The 17,457-nt window shown below is 44.5% G+C and overlaps 1 non-coding gene across 1 annotated transcript; it reads left to right on the top strand.

Annotated features, from left to right (window-relative positions):
• Positions 1-13,522: 13,522 nt before the first annotated feature.
• LOC129025493 (U6 spliceosomal RNA) lies at positions 13,523-13,629 on the top strand. The gene has a single exon (XR_008497249.1). It is a non-coding gene; the product is annotated as a U6 spliceosomal RNA (small nuclear RNA).
• Positions 13,630-17,457: the final 3,828 nt, after the last annotated feature.

Below are 17,457 nucleotides of genomic sequence, written 5' to 3'. Positions count from 1 at the left end.
CCTTCGTGGTGGTGACATTCCAGTAAGGAGGGATGTTTGCTTTTTATTTTGATAAATGCTGCCACACAAAGGCACACTTCCATCAGTGGCCTCAGGGGAATGAATGCCTATTAATGGGCGGTGGCTCTGCAGCAAGGGTTTGGACGCCTGGGCCTTTGCTCTCAAACGAATCATCAGGGTATGGGGCAGGGACAGTGCTCTGGGGGACGTGGGTGGGGGGAGACAGGGCTGGAACGTGGGCAGGAGGAAGGCATGAAAGAGAGAGTCCATTTAGTTGTTTTGCGGTGAACTGAAGATTGATTCACTTGACACTGACATGAAAGAGTCCTTGTCGCACACACAAGGAAAGCGTGAGCGGTGGGAATGAAGGGTTAACGACTAGACTGTGCAGCTCCAGGACCATACCACTACGGTCATGGGAGGTACCACAGGGGAGGGGTCGTGTATTTCGGAAGATACCATTGTACTAGTGGAGACACGAAAGGTCTCCTCATCCTGCGAGTGGATCGGCCTCCACCCCAGACCGAGGAGAGAATGGCTTTGCCTGGACCGACCCCCGCGCCGGGCGGACCTGATCTTCGGCCTAAAGCGTCCACCTGTCTGGAAGCCGCCACCACCAAGCTTTTATTAATATATCCGTTCCCGCCGGGTTGGCTATACAGATGCGAATCAACTCCGGGGGTGGGGTGAGGAGGAAGGCCGCGGAGCGGTGATTGCTTCCTGGACGAGTTGCGTAGGGCGGGACAAAGTCCTGCCCTGAGCTCTGATTGGTTACCGCGAGACTGCCTACCTAAGCTCTTCCAGGGTACCGAGGTTTTCCGGAATCACTAAGAGGCTACAAGCCGGGTCCTTCGGCTCCGCGCTCCTATTGGCTGCTGTTTCGGCGCAAGCGCTTTGGCTCCTGGGTTGGCGTTCAGGGTTGCCGAGGCAGGGCTTTGGCTACTGGAGATCGTAGGTTCGAATCCCGTCTGGGAACTTCAACTTGTGCACCTGTAAAAGAAGCTGGCATTATTGGCTTGTACTCAAGGGCTAGCACAGAGTGTGTCGGGTAATCTTTTCCATTTTCTTTTACCTATTCTTTTTTTAAGCAATGCCTATTGCATCCCATTATATTGATTTCAGGACCCACTCACCGTTCACAACAGTACTAAGAAAAACTCTTCTCCAGGGTCCCTGGCATTTGTCTTTCAGGCTACCTGTAGGTCTGAGTCCAACAGATAAGATTCAAGGTGATCTCATGATCCTCCTCCAGGCCAGCTGCCATCTCCCAGAAGAGGGTGATTTGGAGGCTTCCCTCAGGACCAGGCCTGACTAGGAATGTGATGGGGTGGGCCATAAGTGACTAAAGAGAGATGCATGGTTTCATGCTCTGGGATGCTGAAGAGCTTGTGGCAATTACAAGGAGAATTTTGGAGGGGGGGGCCAAGACTTAAAAGAGTACGCTTTTAAATGATGGGATTTTAAACATCAGACGGGGGGGTGTTTGGCTGGTGAGGTAGGTAGGTAGTAGGAAGAAAGTGATTCTCAAGTCAAGTCAGCTCATCATAGAGTAGTTATTACACTCTGCAGTTTGGAGGACTGTGTGCAGGATGTGAAGTCTGATTTGTTTTGGAATCTCAGTTCAGGGTATGACTTATAAAAAGACTGTGAAGTCTCTTTGCTGTTTGAAAATCTGTGTCTCAGAGGTTTAGGTGTTTGAGATCTTTGTGGGTCTCTGTCCCAGGGTTGGTTTCTTTTTTCTTTCTTCTCTTTTTTTTTTTTCTTGTTTTTCTTTTCTGTTTTTCTGTTTACGTTGGTCCAGGATGTCCCAAGGTTTCTAAGCTGTTTATGGATCTTTGTCCCCGGATGTGCAGGGTTTTTTTTTCTTTTCTTTGTGTGTCTTTACTTTGATTTATTTATTTTTGAGACAGGATCTTGCTCTGTCACCCAGGCTGGAGTGCAGTGGTGTGATCTCGGCTCACTGCAGCCTCAACTTGCCAATCTCAGGTGATTCTTCCACCTCAGCCTCCTGAGTAGCTGGGACTACAGACACGTGCCACCACAGCCAGTTAACTTTCTTTATTTTTTGTGGAGGTGGGATTTTACTATGTTGCCCAGGCCTTTTTGTATGTTTTTAGGGGCAGGGTCTCTCTCTGTTGCCCAGGCTGGAGTGCAGTGGTGCAGTCATGGCTCACTTCAGCCTCGACCTCTGGCTCAAACAATCCTCCCACCTTAGCCTCCTGAGTAGCTGGGACCACAGGCGCGTAACACCACGCCTGGCCCGGCTATTTTTTTTTTCTTGTAGGCTGGGCACGGTGGCTCACACCTGTAATCCCAGCACTTTGGGAGGCCAAAGTGGGTGGATCACTTGAGCCCAGGAGTTCGAGACCAGCCTGGCCAACATGGTGAAACCCTATCTCTACAAAAAAAAAAAAAAAAAAAAAAAAAAAATTAGCCGGGTATGGTGGCACGTGTCTGTTGTCCCAGCTACTCAGGAGGTCAAGGCTGCAGTGAACTGTGATCACACCACAGCACTCCAGCCTGGGCAACAGAGCAAGACCCTGTCCCAGAATAATTTTTTTTTTGTGGAGACAGGGTCTCCCTCTGTTTCCTAGGCTGGTCTCAAACTCCTGGGCTCACATGATACTCCTGACTCAGCCTCTCAAAGTGTTGGGATTACAGATGTGAGCCACCACACTCAGCCTTTTTATTTTTCTTAAAATTGATTTTCATTTTTCTTTTATTGGCATTTCTGTGACTGCTAGAAGGGCTTAACATTGTTTTCTGTGCTTGTTGGCAAGATGTATCTAAGTTTTGTTTTGAGACAGGGTCTCACTATGTTGCCCAGGCTGCGTACAGTGGCATGCACATGGCTCACTGCAGCCTCGACCTCCTGGGCTCAAGCAGTCCTCCCACCTCGGCCTCCTGATCTTGAGTAGCTGAGACCACAGGCATGTGCCACCACACTCCACTAATTTTTTTATTTTTTGTAAAGACCACGTCTCACCATGTTGCCCAGGCTGGTCACGAACTCCTGGACTCAGGGGATCCTCCTCTCTTACACTCCCACAGTGTTGGGATTACAGGCATGAGCCACTGCACTTGGCCTTATTTAAGTTTTCTAAATTCCCTTTTACGTCCTGTGATCATTTTTGTTAAAATTTTTATTTTATTTTATTTTTTGGACACAGGGTCTTGCTTTGTCACCCAGGCTGGAGTGCACTGGCGTGATCATGGTTCACTGCAGCATCAACCTCCTGGGCTCAAGCAATCCTCCCACCTCAGCCTCCCAAGTAGCTGGGAATACAGGTGTGTACCACCAACCTTGGCTAATTTTTGTATTTTTATAGAGAAGGGGTTTCACCATATTTCCCAGGCCGGTCTCCAACTTCTGAGCTCAAGCAATCTACCCACCTCAGCCTCTGAAAGTGTTGGGATTACAGATGTGAGCCACTGTGTCCAGCCTTTAACATTTTTTAAATTTTAAAAGCATTTTAGACTTACAAAAAATTATAAAAATAGTACAGAGAGTTCTTGTATACTCTTTTTCCCCTAATGTTAACTTATATAATCTTAGTACAATTTTTAAAATCAGGAAATGAATGACACTGTTATTTATGAGCTGTTGTTCACTGGTTTGTGTCCAGGGTGTGAAATATCCGAGCTCTTTGGATCCAGAGCTCTCTTGGGTTTTGTGTCCCATGATGTGATGTCTCTGAACATTTGGTGTACGTTTTTAGATGCTAGGTCTTTCATCATCTTGGTAGTCTTTGTCCCAGAGTATGATGTCTTTGACCTGTTAGTAGTCTCTTTAGGCTTGTCTTCTCTGGGCTGTATGGGCTTCCACGTTCAAGGTGTGAGGTTTCTGAGCACTTTGAAGGACTATGTTCAAAGATGTGTATACTGTCAGCTGGTTTTTATTGTCTTCTATCAGAGATTATGAGGTCAGTAAATACTTTTAGGTTCTGTATCCAGGGCAGGGTTCCTCAGCCTTGGGACTATTGACATTTTGGACCAGAAAATTCTTTGTTATGGAGGGCTGTTCTGTGCATTGTAGGGTCTATTGTATTTGTTTACTAGGGCTGCTGTCATGACAAAGTACCACAATCTGGGTAGCTTAAATAGCAGAAATGTATTGTCTCACAATTCTGGAGGCTGGAAGTGTGAGATCAAGGTGTTGGTAGGGTTGGTTCCTTTGGGGTCTGTGAGGGGAATGTGTGCCCTGCATCTTTCCTAGCTTCTCATGCCTGCTGGCAATCTTTGCTGTTCCCTGGCTTCTGCTGCATCACCTCATCTCTGCTTTCATCTTTACCTCGCATTCTCCCTGTGTGTCTGTGTCCAAATTTCCCCTTTGTATAAAGACACCAGTGGCACAGGATTAGGGGCCCACTCTACTCCAGTATGATCTCTAACTTAACTAATTACATCTGCAACAACCCTATTTCCAAATAAGGTCACATTCTGAGGTACTGGGGTTTAGAACTTCAACGTAGGAATTTTGAGGGGACATAATTTCACCCATAAGAGACGTTTAGCATGAGAGAAAAAGGGAGGGAAGAAGGGAGCAGCCCCTGACACCCAGAAGCAGGCCTGGCCCCCATAGGTAGGCCATGTTATTCTCCTAACAGACATGAACAATCTCACAGAATACCAGTGTCAGGTAAGGTTAGTCTGAGACCATGATAAAATCGACAGAACTTGGCCGGATGAGGTGGCTCACGCCTGTAATCCTAGCACTTTGGGGGGTTGAGGTGGGCAGATCGCTTGAGCTCAGGAGTTCGAGACCAGCCTGGACAACATGGTGAAACCCCGTCTCTACAAAAAATACAAAAATTAGTCGGGCATGGTGGTGGGTGCCTGTAATCCCAGCTACTTGAGGGACTGAGGCTGGAGGATTGCTTGAACCCAGAAATTTGAGGTTGCAGTGAGCCGAGATCATGCCACGCTGCACTACAGCCTGGGGATAAAGTGAGATCTTGTCTCAAAAAAATAATAAAATAGGCCGGATGCAGTGGCTTACACCTGTAATCCCAGCACTTTGGCAGGCCGAGGTGGGCAGATCACGAGGTCAGGAGATCAAGACCATCCTGGCTAACACGGTGAAATCCCGCCTCTACTAAAAATACAAAAAATTAGCCGGGTGTGGTAGCGGGCAACTGTAGTCCCAGCTACTCGGGAGGCTGAGGCAGGAGAATGGCGTGAACCCGGGAGGCAGAGCTTGCAGTGAGCCAAGATCGCGCCACTGCACTCCAGCCTGGGTGACAGAGCGAGATTCCGTCTCAAAAAAATAAAAAAATAAAAAAATAATAAAATAGAGCACAGCCACTTTATAATGTTGTCTAAGCACAAACAAAAATAAGGATTCACTGTGTTGCCCATAAAATACCAAACATTCTCCTCTCGGTTAAAATGAGTGACTGTCACTTCCTTACCAATGACAGCGTTAGCCTCACTCTAGTCTGCCCTCCCTATAGATAAGATTTATTGAAATACCCAATTGTAAAATTGCTCTTGTTTTCTGATAGCATCTAATCTAGAGTGAGCCCCCACTTCCTTAGACCCGCCCCCCAAATCACTCAATCAAACCCCACCACCCCACACTTCCCCGTGGAGTGCATTCTCCCTCACTGCAGTGAGTAATCATCCCAACTTGTTCGACTACAGGTATGTTCTTGGGTGGGGCGGGGGTCTTTGGCTAAAGGACACTGGCAAGCAGTATCCCTGGCTTCAACTTACAGATGACAGTAGCACCCCCGCAACACACATTTGTGACAGCCAAAATGTCCTTAGATATTGCCAAATGTTCTTTGCGGGGCAGAATCGCCTCTGGTTGAGAACCACTGGTCTGTAGGGTATGAAGTGTTTGAACAATTTGGGGGTCTTTGTCTGAGGTTTATGTTCTCTGAGAGGTGTTTGGGTCTATGTCTCAGAGTGTGAGGTCTGTGGTCTGTCTTGTGGTTTCTGTTCCAAGGTTTGAAAGCTCTGAGCTCTTTCGGGGTGCTATATCAGGAATTAGTGACCTTTTCACATACCAAATCCAGACATGAGGTATGTGTGGCATCCCCCTTTCCCTCTGCCTGGACCATATGCCAGTTCAGAAAGGCAGTGAGGGTTGGGTGTGGTGGCTCACGCCTATAATCCTAGCATTTGGGAGGCCAAAGTGGGTGGATCACTTGAGGTCAGGAGTTTGAGACCAGCCTGGCCAACATGGCAAAACCCAGTCTCTACTAAAAATACAAAAATTAGCCGGGTATGGTGGTGCATGCCTGTAATCCCAGCTACTTGGGAGGCTGAGGTTGCAGTGAGCCGAGATTGCACCACTGCACTCCTGGGCGACAGAGCAAGACTCTGTCTCCAAAATAAAGAAAAAGAAAAAGAAAAAGAAAGATGGTGAGAAGTAGGAGCCCCACAATTGGTTGGGAACTCCTCCACTACACATTAGGATCGGGATTCACAGCAATCCCAGCCTCTTTGTTTAGACCAGCAGGCTTCCCTGGGCCACATTGGAAGAATAATTGTCTTGGGCCACACATAAAATATGCTAACACTAACGATAGCTGATGAGCTAAAAAAAAAAAAAAAAATCACCAAAACATCTCTTAATGTTTTAAGAAAGTTTACGAATTTGTGTTGGGCCACATTCAAAGCCGTCCTGGGCTGCATGTGGCTCGTGGACCTTGGGTTGGACGAGCTTGGCCTAGACCATAAAGTATAAATTACCAACTTCCTTCAGAACCTATCTCGCCCTCTGTTCTGGAGGGCACAGTCTCCCTTGACACTGTTTGTGGAGATTGTGTTGTAGGGAGATGTTTGTTCTGTGTCTCCTGACATCAGCCACTGAGTGGGGACCCCCATCTCTCAGGATGGGCGTTGCTCAGATGGATGTTGGAGTCCATCTCCCCTTAGGCTTTGATCACACTGATGATAACCCAGAACACATGGACTTTGGAGCCTGATAGACCCACTTTCAAGGCCTGGAACCCCCAAGTCCTGGTTGGATAGTAGGAGAGTCTAGCGTTCTGGATCATCTCTCTAAACCTTGAGCTGCTGAGGTTTTTACACGACTCATAAGAATCAGCAGGACAATGCACAGTCCACACACACTCTCCTGATTTCAGTCCCTTCCCCCTAATCCCACACCCCTTCTGAAAGCAGAATTCAGGGCTAGGGGAAGGGAAGCAAGCAATCCATATAAATGCCAGGGGCCAGTGTGGGCTTGGGACTGTCTCAGTTGGAACTTAGGAATCATGTGCACTTGTTGTTTAATGTAAATATATGTTGGGTTTAAGAAAGAGTAAACACTCCCCAGAATTGTGTCTTCATCTCTAGTAAATCCACAGTTTTACTTCAGTTGTTCTCTTGAGAACATGCATAATAGATTGTGCACCATGAGGCAAGGATGCACAGTGAGAAAAAACTTTGTTCCTCTTCTGAAAACTGTGCTTATGAGACAGGTTTATACATTTATGTGAGAGGCAGGGTATGAGCTCCAGAGAAAGACTTTAGGGGAGGTTGCAGGGCCCCAGTAGCTCAAAGTAGTCTCAAGAGAAATAAAAAATAGTTTGGACTAAATGAAAATCAAAATAAAACTTACCAAATCTGTGGGATGCAGCAAAGCAGTACTTACCTAGAGGGAAATTTAAAACGCACTATGGCTTCTGCTGTGCTTTTTCTTGGATCACTGACTCTAGTAGAAGCCAGCCATCATTCGAGGATGCTCAAGCAGCCAAAAGCCGGTAAATTTGGGGGTTATTTTTTATGTGGCAATAGATAACTCATAAGAGGTGTTTCTGAGCTCTTTGATGGTCTGTCTGGAGTTCGAGACTTTGGAGCTTTTTCGTGGTCTGTATCCATGCCATGATGTCTGGGTCTTCTGGGCATTCTGTGTTTTGCATTTTTAAGTGACCTTTTGGGGTTCTCTCTCTAGGTTTTTAGATCTCCGAATTATTTGGGAATCTATGTCCCAAAGCATTGGGATTCTGGGCTGTTTTTTTCTGTTCATATTCAGAACGTGATCAAGTCCAGAATTTGAATTATCTGAGCTCTCTGGCAGTCTGTTCTGGGTATGAGGTCACTGGGGTGTTTGGCAGTCTGTGTCCCAGGTTTCATATCCATGAACTCTTTGGAGGACGGTGTATTGTTTCTGTTTATTCTTTGAGGTGTATGGATTTCTAAGTCCCAGGAAGAGACATCACCAAGGTGACTGGAGTCTGCATCCAGAATACTAGGTGTCAGCTGTTTGGGCCACTGAGTCCCTGGATATCAAGTCTTTAATGTGTTTGAGAGCCAGTGTCCTGACTTTGATATTTCTGAGTTTGAGGGCAGAGGGAATCAGTACTCTGCACTGTTTATGAGTATATATCTCAGGATGTAAGGCTCCCAAACTGTTTGTGAGTATCCCTGACATTTATGTCACAGTATATGAGATCTCTGTTCATGGGTGTATATACCAGGATGTAAGGTATCTGAGCCCTTTGATCGTGTGTGTGCAAAGTTGTGGGGTCTCTAATCTGTTTGAGTCTATATTTCCCAGAATAAGAGATTTCTGATTTTTTTGTGGGTATATATTCCAAGATGTGAGTTCTGTGATCCATTTGGAAGTATATTTGAGGTTTCCGTTCTGTTTGTGGGTATATGTCCAATGGTGTAAGGTTTCCGATGTGCTTGTGAGTATTCATCCCAGGGTATGAGGCCTCTGATCTGCTTGTCATTATACAATGACAAGATGTGAGGTCTCTCTTCATGAGTGCATGTCAAGGGTGTGAGGTCTCTGATCTGTTTTTGGTTTTATGTCCCGGAATGTTAGATCTCTGATCTCTTTGTGGGTGTATGTGCCAAGGTGTGAGTCTCAGCTCTTTGTGGCTATATTTCCCTAGATGTTATATTTCTGAGCTTTTCTGGTTGTATTTTTTTAGGGATGTCAGTACTTTAATCTGTTTATTTGGTGTGTGTTGGAGAATATGAGGACTATTCTGTCTGAGGGTGTATGTCCTAGGGCATGAGCTCTCTGCTGTGACTGTGGGTGTACATCTCTGGGTATGAGGTCTCCAAAATGTTTGTGGGTATATTTCCCAGGATGTGAGTTCCCTGAGCTCCTAGTGGGTGCATGTAAGGTCTCAGATCTGTTTATCCCTGTATATGTCCCTGTATATGTGAAGTGTCAAGGGTATGAAGTCTCTGATATTTTTGTGGCTATATGTTCCAGGATATGAGGTTTCTAATCTGTTTGGGGGTGGATTGCTCAGAGTGAGTTCTCAAGTATGTTTGTGGTTATATGAGCTAGGATTTAAGTATCTGATCTTTTTGGGTGTGTAAGTCCCATGGTGTGAAGTCTCTGAGCTCTTTGATGGTATATATGCAGAGGTGTGAGGTGTCTGATTTGTTTGGTGGTATATTTCCCAGGATGTGAGGTCTCTGATCCATTTGTTGCTGTATACTAGTATGTGATTTTCATTGGTGTATGTCAAAGTCAGTTTGTTAGTGTATTTCTCAGGATATGAGGTCTCTGGTCTGTTTCGGGATGTATGTTCCCAAGTAAGAAGTCTCTGATCCATGTGCCCACATATGTCTCTGTATGTAAGGTCTCTGATCTGTTCATGGGTACGCTGAGTTTGAGATCTTTCATCTCGTTGCAGGACAGGCAAGCCCCAAAGTTGAGGCTTAGCCCAGGAGGGTTCTTGGCTTTGCCTAGGAAGGAATTCAAGAGTGAGCTGGTGGTGGTAAATAGCAGCTTTTATTGAAGCGGCAGTGTATAGCAGGAGCAGATGTGCTGCTCCTTGCAGAGAAGGGCTACCCATGGGCAGTATGCCCAAAGTAGCAGCTCAGAGGCAGTTCTGCAGTCATATTTATGCCCACTTTTAGTTACATGCAAATTAAGGGATGGTTTATGCAGAAATTTTAGGTATCTGGGCTATTTCTGCAAGTATGTCCCAGGATGTGAGGTTGAGGTCTCTGATATGTTTGTAGATGTATTTACTAGAATAGAAGATCTCTGACATGTTTGTGGATGTATGTCCTAGTGTGTGAGGTCACTGATCTGATCTGTGTTTGTGCATGTATGTCCCAGGATTTTAGGTCTGTGATGTGTTTGTCATTGTAATTATCAGTATGTGAAGCATCTTTCATGGGTATATGCTAAGAATAGAAGTTCTCTGATATGGTTGTGATTGTATGAACCTAGGTATGAGTTCTCTTATCTGTTTGTGGAGTATGTCCCACAGTGAGAGGTTCCTGAGCTGGTTGGGGGTTTATTTACTAGGATATAAGGCTTATGACCTTTTTCTTGTTGTGTGTGAGGTCCGTGGCTATCATTGTATCATTGTGTATCCTGGTATGTGAGATCTTTTTCATGGGTGCATGTAAAAAATGTAAGGTCTCTGATCTATTTGTGATTATATGTCCCTGCATATTAGGTCTCTGATCAGTTTGTGGATTTAATTCCTAGAGTTTGGCACCATCAATCTGTTTGCAGGTGTATGTCCCATGATGTAATGTCTCTGATCTTTTCGAGGATGTGTGAGGTATTTCATCTGTTCCTCAGTGTATTTCCAAACGTGAGGTCTCTCAACTATGTGACGGTGTATGTTCTATGATTTGAGGCCCCTATTTTTTTTTTTACAGGTTTATTCCCAAGGATATGAACTCTCCTGTCTCTTTTGGGTGCTATGTCACAATTTGAGAGGACTGATTCATTTCTGAGTTGATTTCCCAGTATGTGAAGTCTCTGATCTGTTTGTGGTATATACTGCAGGATTTAATTTTTATTTATTTATTTTTTTTTAAGATGGCGTCTCGCTCTGTCGCCCAGGCTGGAGTGCAGTGGCACGATCTCAACTCACTGCAGCCTCTGCCTTCCGGGTTCAAGCGATTCTCCTGCCTCAGCCTCCTGAGTAGCTGGGATTACAAGCATGCACCACCACGCCTGGCCAATTTTTGTATTGTTAGTAGAGATGGGCATGTTTGTGCACGTTGACCAGGCTGGTCTTGAGCTCCTGATCTCAAGTAGTCTTCCTGCCTCAGATTCCCCTTTAAAATGCTGGGACTACAGGTGTGAGCCACCGCACCCAGCCTTAGTTCTTTATGCATATACATACCAAACTTTGAGGACTCTCACATGTTTCTATATATGTTCTGGATGTATCTAATATAATATGTTTAGTTGTGAATGTCCAGGGTGTGGGGTTTCAAAGAGCCCGTAGTGAGTGTATATCTTTTGGTCTGAATCCTCTGATCTCTTTGTGGGTGGTACATGTGGGTACCTGTTCCTGGATATGAGCTCTATGATCTCTTTGTGGGTGTATGTCACAGGTTATGAGATCTATGATCTATTTCTGACTTTTTTTCATAGCATGTCTGGTTTCTGATGTGCTTGTAAATGTATGTTGCAGAATTTAGGATCCCTGGTCATATATAGTCTCTGATGTGTTTTGGAGTATATCCCATAATATGAGCTCCCTTATCTCTTTGTTGGTGTATGTCTCAGAGTGTGAGGTCTCTGATATCTTTTTTTTTTTTTTTTGAGACACAGTCTTGATCTGTCACCCAGGCTGGAGTGCAGTGGCACGATCTCAGCTCACTGCAACCTCCACCTCCCGGATTCTAGTGATTCTCCTGCCTCAGCCTCCCAAGTAGCTGGGACTACAGGTGCCCGCCACCATGCCTGGCTAATTTTTGCATTTTTAGTAGAGGCGGGGTTTCACCATGTTGGCCAGGCTGATCTTCAACTCCTGACCTCAAATGATCCACCCACCTCGGCCTCCCAAAGTTCTGGGATTACAGGCATGAGCCACCACGCCCGGCTGTCTCTGGTATCTTTATGAGTATATGTTGCCGGGTTGGAGGCCTGTGGTCTCTGTGTGGTTACATGTCTAAGTTATGAGGTCTCTAATCTGTTTGCTGATGTATATCCCTGATCTTTTTTTTTGTAGGTATATGCCTAATGGTGTGAAGATGCTGATCTGTTTTCTGGTAAATGAACCGGGTTGAGATAAGTCAGACATCCTTGAAGGAGTTTTTTCAGGGTGCGAGTTCCCTAATGTTTCCGAATACATATCCTAGGATGTGATGTCCCAGGGCTATTTGTGGATATATATCCCAGGTGTGAGTTTTCTCAGCCATTTATGGGTGTACATCCCAGGTTGGTAGATATCTTAGGCTTTTGGCATTATTTACAAGCATATGAGATTTCTGATTTGTATGCTCATATACATAACAGATTGCAAGGCGTATTATTTGTTAAAGTGTATACATCCAGGGTATGAGGTTTCTGAGCTCTTTGTTGGTGTATACCTCAGGGTCGAGGCCTTTGATCTGTTTACAGGTATGTGTCCCAGGATCGTAGCTCTCTCATCTCTTTGTGGGTGTGTACCCCAAGATGTCAAGTATTTTTAATTATTCTGAGTGTATTTACCAGGATGTGAGATCACTAACATGTTGTGGGTTCTTGTTGCAGGATTTTAGACCTGATCCATTTTGGTTATATTTCTCAGATGAAGTCTCTGATCTATTTGTGTGTGTATGTTACAGTATGTGAGTTTAAAAAAAAAAACCTCGGCTGGGCATGGTGGCTCACACCTATAATCCGAGCACTTTGGGAGGCTGAGGTAGAAGGATCACTTGAGCCCAGGAGTTTGAGACCAGCCTGGGCAACATAGTGAGACCCCATCTGTACAAAAAATAAAAAATTAGCCAGGCTTGGTGGCGCACCTGTAGTCCCAGCTATTGGGGAGGCTAAGGCAAGAGGATCCGCCTGAGCCCGGGAGTTCGAGGCTGCAGTGAGTCTTTATCATGCCACTGCACTCCAGCCTGGGTAACAGAGTGAGACCCTGTCTGAAAAAAAAGAAAATCTCTTTTGCTTGCTTATCAAGGGTATGAGGTCTGTTCTGTTTGTGGGTGTATGTCCCAATTTGTGATATCCCAGAACTGTTTGTGGGTGTATGTCCCAGAACACGTGTGTGCCTGCTCTCTTTAGATGTATGTCTCAAGGTAGGAGGTGTGTGATCACTTTCTAGATGTATAACTCAGGATGAGGTATGTGAGCTGTTTGTGGTGTGTGTCCCAGCATTTCAGGTCTCTGAGCTTTCTGGAAGTGTGTGAAGTCTCCCATTGTTTGTGCATGTATGTTTTTGTTGTGTTGACTTAAGGCCCCCGAAGATGCCCATGTCCTAATCTTTGGAAACTGTGATGTGACCTTACATGCTAAAAGGTACCTTGCAAACAGCATGGATGGAGCTGGAGGCCATTATCCTAAGTAAAATGACTCAAACAGAAAGTCAAAAACTGCATATTCTCACTTATAAGTGGGAACTAAACAACGGGTGCACATGGACATACAGAGTAGAATAGACACCGGAGACTCCAAAAGATGTGAGGGTGGGAGAGGGGTGAGGGATGAAATACTACCTATTGTATACAGAGTACATTATTCAGGTGGTAGGTACACTAAAAGCCCAGACTTCACCACTACACAAGATAGCCACATAACATAACTGTACTTGTACACCTAAATCTATAAAAATTTATATCTAAATATATAAAAATTTAAGTGCTTGCTTCAGCAGCACATATACTAAAATTAGAATGATACACAGAAGATTAGTAGGGCCCCTGTGCAAGGATGACATGCAAATTCGTGAAGTGTTCCAGAAACTTTTTTTAAGACTAAATTATTTTTAAAATGTTTATTAAAAACATTTTTGAAAGGCCAGGCGCAGTGGCTCATGCCTGTATTCCCAGCACTTAGGGAGGCTGAGGTGTGAGGATCACTTGAGGTCAGGAGTTCGAGACCAGCCTGGCCAACATGATGAAACCCTGTCTCTACAAAAAAAACAAAAATTAGATGGGCATGGTGGTGCACGCCTATAATCCCAGCCACTCGGGAGGCTGAAGCAGGAGAGAGAATCGCTTGAACCCGGGAAGTGGAGGTTGCCGTGAGCGGAGATGGTGCCACTGCACTCCAACCTGGGTGACAGAGAGAGACTCCATCTCAAAAAAAAAAAATTTTTTTTTAAAGGGTACCTTGCAGATTAAATTAAGCATCTTGAGATCGGGAGATTTTCTTGGATTTTCACTGAATATAATGACACAGACTGAGTCAGAGACAGTGATATGATGACACAAGTGTTGTGGGTGTGGGTTCCAGCTCATGAAGTCCTTGCGCTGTTTATGGGAGTATATCCCAGGAGGTGAAATCTCTAATTGTTTGTGCACACCAATCTGTGGTTGGCTGAATAAAGCATCCCTCAAAGATGTCCAGTGAAAGAGATATGACCAGGGAGCCCTAAATGATAGAAGGGAATGTGATGGTGGAAGCGGAGTCAAAGAAGGAGATGCCACGACAGAGGCAGACATCAGAGAGCAATTTGAAGATGAACTGCTGTCGGCTGTGAAGGTGGAGAAAGGGGGAAGGGATGAAGGACTGCAGGCAGCTCTAGAACCCAGAAAAGGCAAAGAAACGTGCTCTTCCTTAGAGTCTCCAGAAAGAAGACAGCTCTGTTGACACCTGACTTTAGTACCCTAAGGCCCATTCTTGGGTTTCTGCCCTACACAGATGTAATATAATAAATAAATTTGTGTTTTTCACAGCACTAGGATTGTGGTGATTTGTTACAACAATAAGAAATGAATACTGTGTCCCAGGTGCATGATGTCTCTGTCTGGTTGTTAGTGAACATCCCAAGATGTGAATCCCCAATCTGTTTGTGAGTGCGTGTCTTTTATTTATTTATTTGTTTATTTTTGAGATGGAGTCTTGCTCTGTCGCCCAGGTTGGAGTGCAGTGGCACGATCTTGGCTCACTGCAACCTCCGCCTCCTGGGTTCAAGTGATTCTTCTGCCTCAGCTTCCCCAGTAGCTGGGATTACAGGCATGTGCCACCACGCCTGGCTAATTTTTGTATTTTTAGTAGAGACAGGGTTTCACCATGTTGGTCAGGCTGGTCTCGAACTCCTGACCTCAGGTGATCCACCTGCCTCGGCCTCCCAAAGTGCTGAGATTACAGGCGTGAGGCACCACGCCCCGCCGAGTGCGTGTCTTATGTGGCAGATCTTTCATCTGTGTGTGGGTGTATGAACCAGGGAGGAGGTCTCTGACCTGTCTGAGGGTGTCTATCCCTCAGTTTGTGTTCTCTGAGGTTTCTGCGGGTATATGTCTCAGGATATGAGGTCTCTGACCTGTTTGGGGGCGAATGTCCTAGGATGTGAGGTCTCTTGGCTGATTTGGGGTGTATGTTCCAGTAAGTGAGATCTCTGAGGTAATAGTAATAATATATATAATAACATATATAATATATAATGTATATGTTCACAATATTTATAATTGTGAATTTTAATTATTATATGATTATATTATATCATAATATATCAATATATTAATGTATAAGCATATGTTAAGTATATATTATATATACATAATAGTATATATAATATGTTAACATATATTAACATGAACAGATAACTATATAGTATATATTATATTTATATATAATATACCATAATATATTATATATTGTATTATATTGTGTAGTAACAATATATATTATATTATGGTATATTTCACAATATACCATTCACAATAAATATTGTGAATATATTATGCATGGCTTGAGGTCTCTGATATTTTTGTGGGTTTATATCCCAAGGATATGAACTCTGAATTCTCTGTGGGTGTATTCTGAAGATGTCAGGTGTATACTCAGTCTCTGGCTGTTTGTTCTAGAATGTGAGATCTCTTCTTTGATTGTGGGTGTGTGTTACAGGTTGAGATCTCTGTTCTGTTTGTGGATGTCTTGGAGTGTGAGGTCTCTGATCTGTTTGTGAGTAATGTATTGCAGGAATTGTAGTCTCTCATCTCCTTGTGGGTGTATTTCTCAGATGAGACCTCCATTCTGCTTTTGCCTTTATATTGCAGTATTTAAGTTTCTAATCTCCTCATGTGTGTTTGTCAAGGGTGTGAAGTATCTTCTGTTTGTCCCAGAGTGTGAAGTCCCCACCCTCTTTGTGGGTATATGACAGAGAACATGTGCTTCACTTCTTTCTTGGATGCATGTCCAAAGGTGGGAGGAAGTCTCTGATCCCTTTGGAATTATATAACATAGGAGGTGGAGTCTTTGAGTTGCTTATGTGTGGATACCTCAGCAGATGATGTTTTTCATTGCTTGTAGATGTATATCTTAGGTTGGTGGAGTGAAGGTCCCCAAAAGATGTCCACATCCTTATATCCCTGGAATGTGTGACTGTGACCTTACATGTTAAAGGGTCCTTGCAAATGTGATTAAGTAATCATCTTGAGATGCGGGGACGGTTCTGGATTTCCCAGGTGAGCCCAGTGTAATCACAAGGGTCCTTAGAGGAGAGAGGCTGGACAGTCCGAGTCAGAGAAGCAGATGTGATGCCAGAAGCAGACGTCAGAGAGATAGAGATTTGAAGATGAAATGCTCCTAGCTTTGAAGGTGGAGGAAGGGGCCACAAGCCAAGGAACGCAAGCAGCTCTAGAAACTGGAAAAGGCAAGGGCACAGATTCTCCCTTAGAGCCTCCAGGAGTAATGCAGCTCTGCTGACACTGTGATTTTAGCCCTTTAGAACCCATTTTTTTCTTCTGACCTGCAGAAAAGGAAGATAATAAATGTGTGTTGTTTTATGACATTATGATTACGATTTGTTACACATTGATCTCTGTTTATTGGTACACATCCCAGGATGTGAACTCCATGATCTGTTTGTGAGTGTATGTCTGATGGTGGAAGTCTCTGATCTGTGTGCAGGTGTATGAACCACATTGAGAGGTCTCTGAATGTTGAGGGCGTGTGTCCCAGAATCCGTGGTCTCTGAGCTGTTTGTGTGTGCATGTATTAGGATGTGACATCTTTGAGCTGATTTTTGGGAGTACATTCCAGTAGGTGAAGTCTTTGAGATATTTAAGGATTATGTTCCAGGTTGTTAGGTCTGTCATCTGTTTGGGGGGTATTTCCTGTGACATGAGGTTTCTGATTTGTTTGGTTACATATGTACCAGGATGTTAGGTTATTAGGTGTCTGGTCTGTTTAGGTTTATTTGTCTAGGGTGTGAGATTTCTGAGCTCTTTGTGGGTGTATGTCTCAGGATTGAGGCCACTGATCTGCTTACTGGTAAAGAAATGTCCCAGTATATGAGCTCTCTGATCTGCTCGTGGTTCTGTGTTATGAGATGTCGGGTCTATTTCTGGTGTTTTCCTAACCTGTGAGGTCTCTGACTTCATTGGAGTTGTACATTGAAGGATTTGAGATCTCTGTTTGTGGGTGTGTGTCTCAGGAGTGTATGGTCTCTGCATTGCTTGTGGAGTATATTCCAGGATGTGAACTTTCTGATCAGTTTGTTATATATGACTCAGGGCCTGAGGTTTCTGATCTGTTTGTGGATTGTGTTGCAGAGTTTGATGTCTGTGGTCTCTTTATGGGTTCATGTACAGGTTGTAAGGCCTCTACTCTGTTTGTGGGTGCATATC

The sequence above is a fragment of the Pongo pygmaeus genome, chromosome X (assembly GCF_028885625.2).
Source record: "Pongo pygmaeus isolate AG05252 chromosome X, NHGRI_mPonPyg2-v2.0_pri, whole genome shotgun sequence".
NCBI classification, from domain to species: Eukaryota; Metazoa; Chordata; class Mammalia; order Primates; family Hominidae; genus Pongo; species Pongo pygmaeus.
The sequence above is the reverse complement of the archived record's forward strand: the minus strand, read 5'-3'. Positions and strand labels throughout refer to the sequence as shown.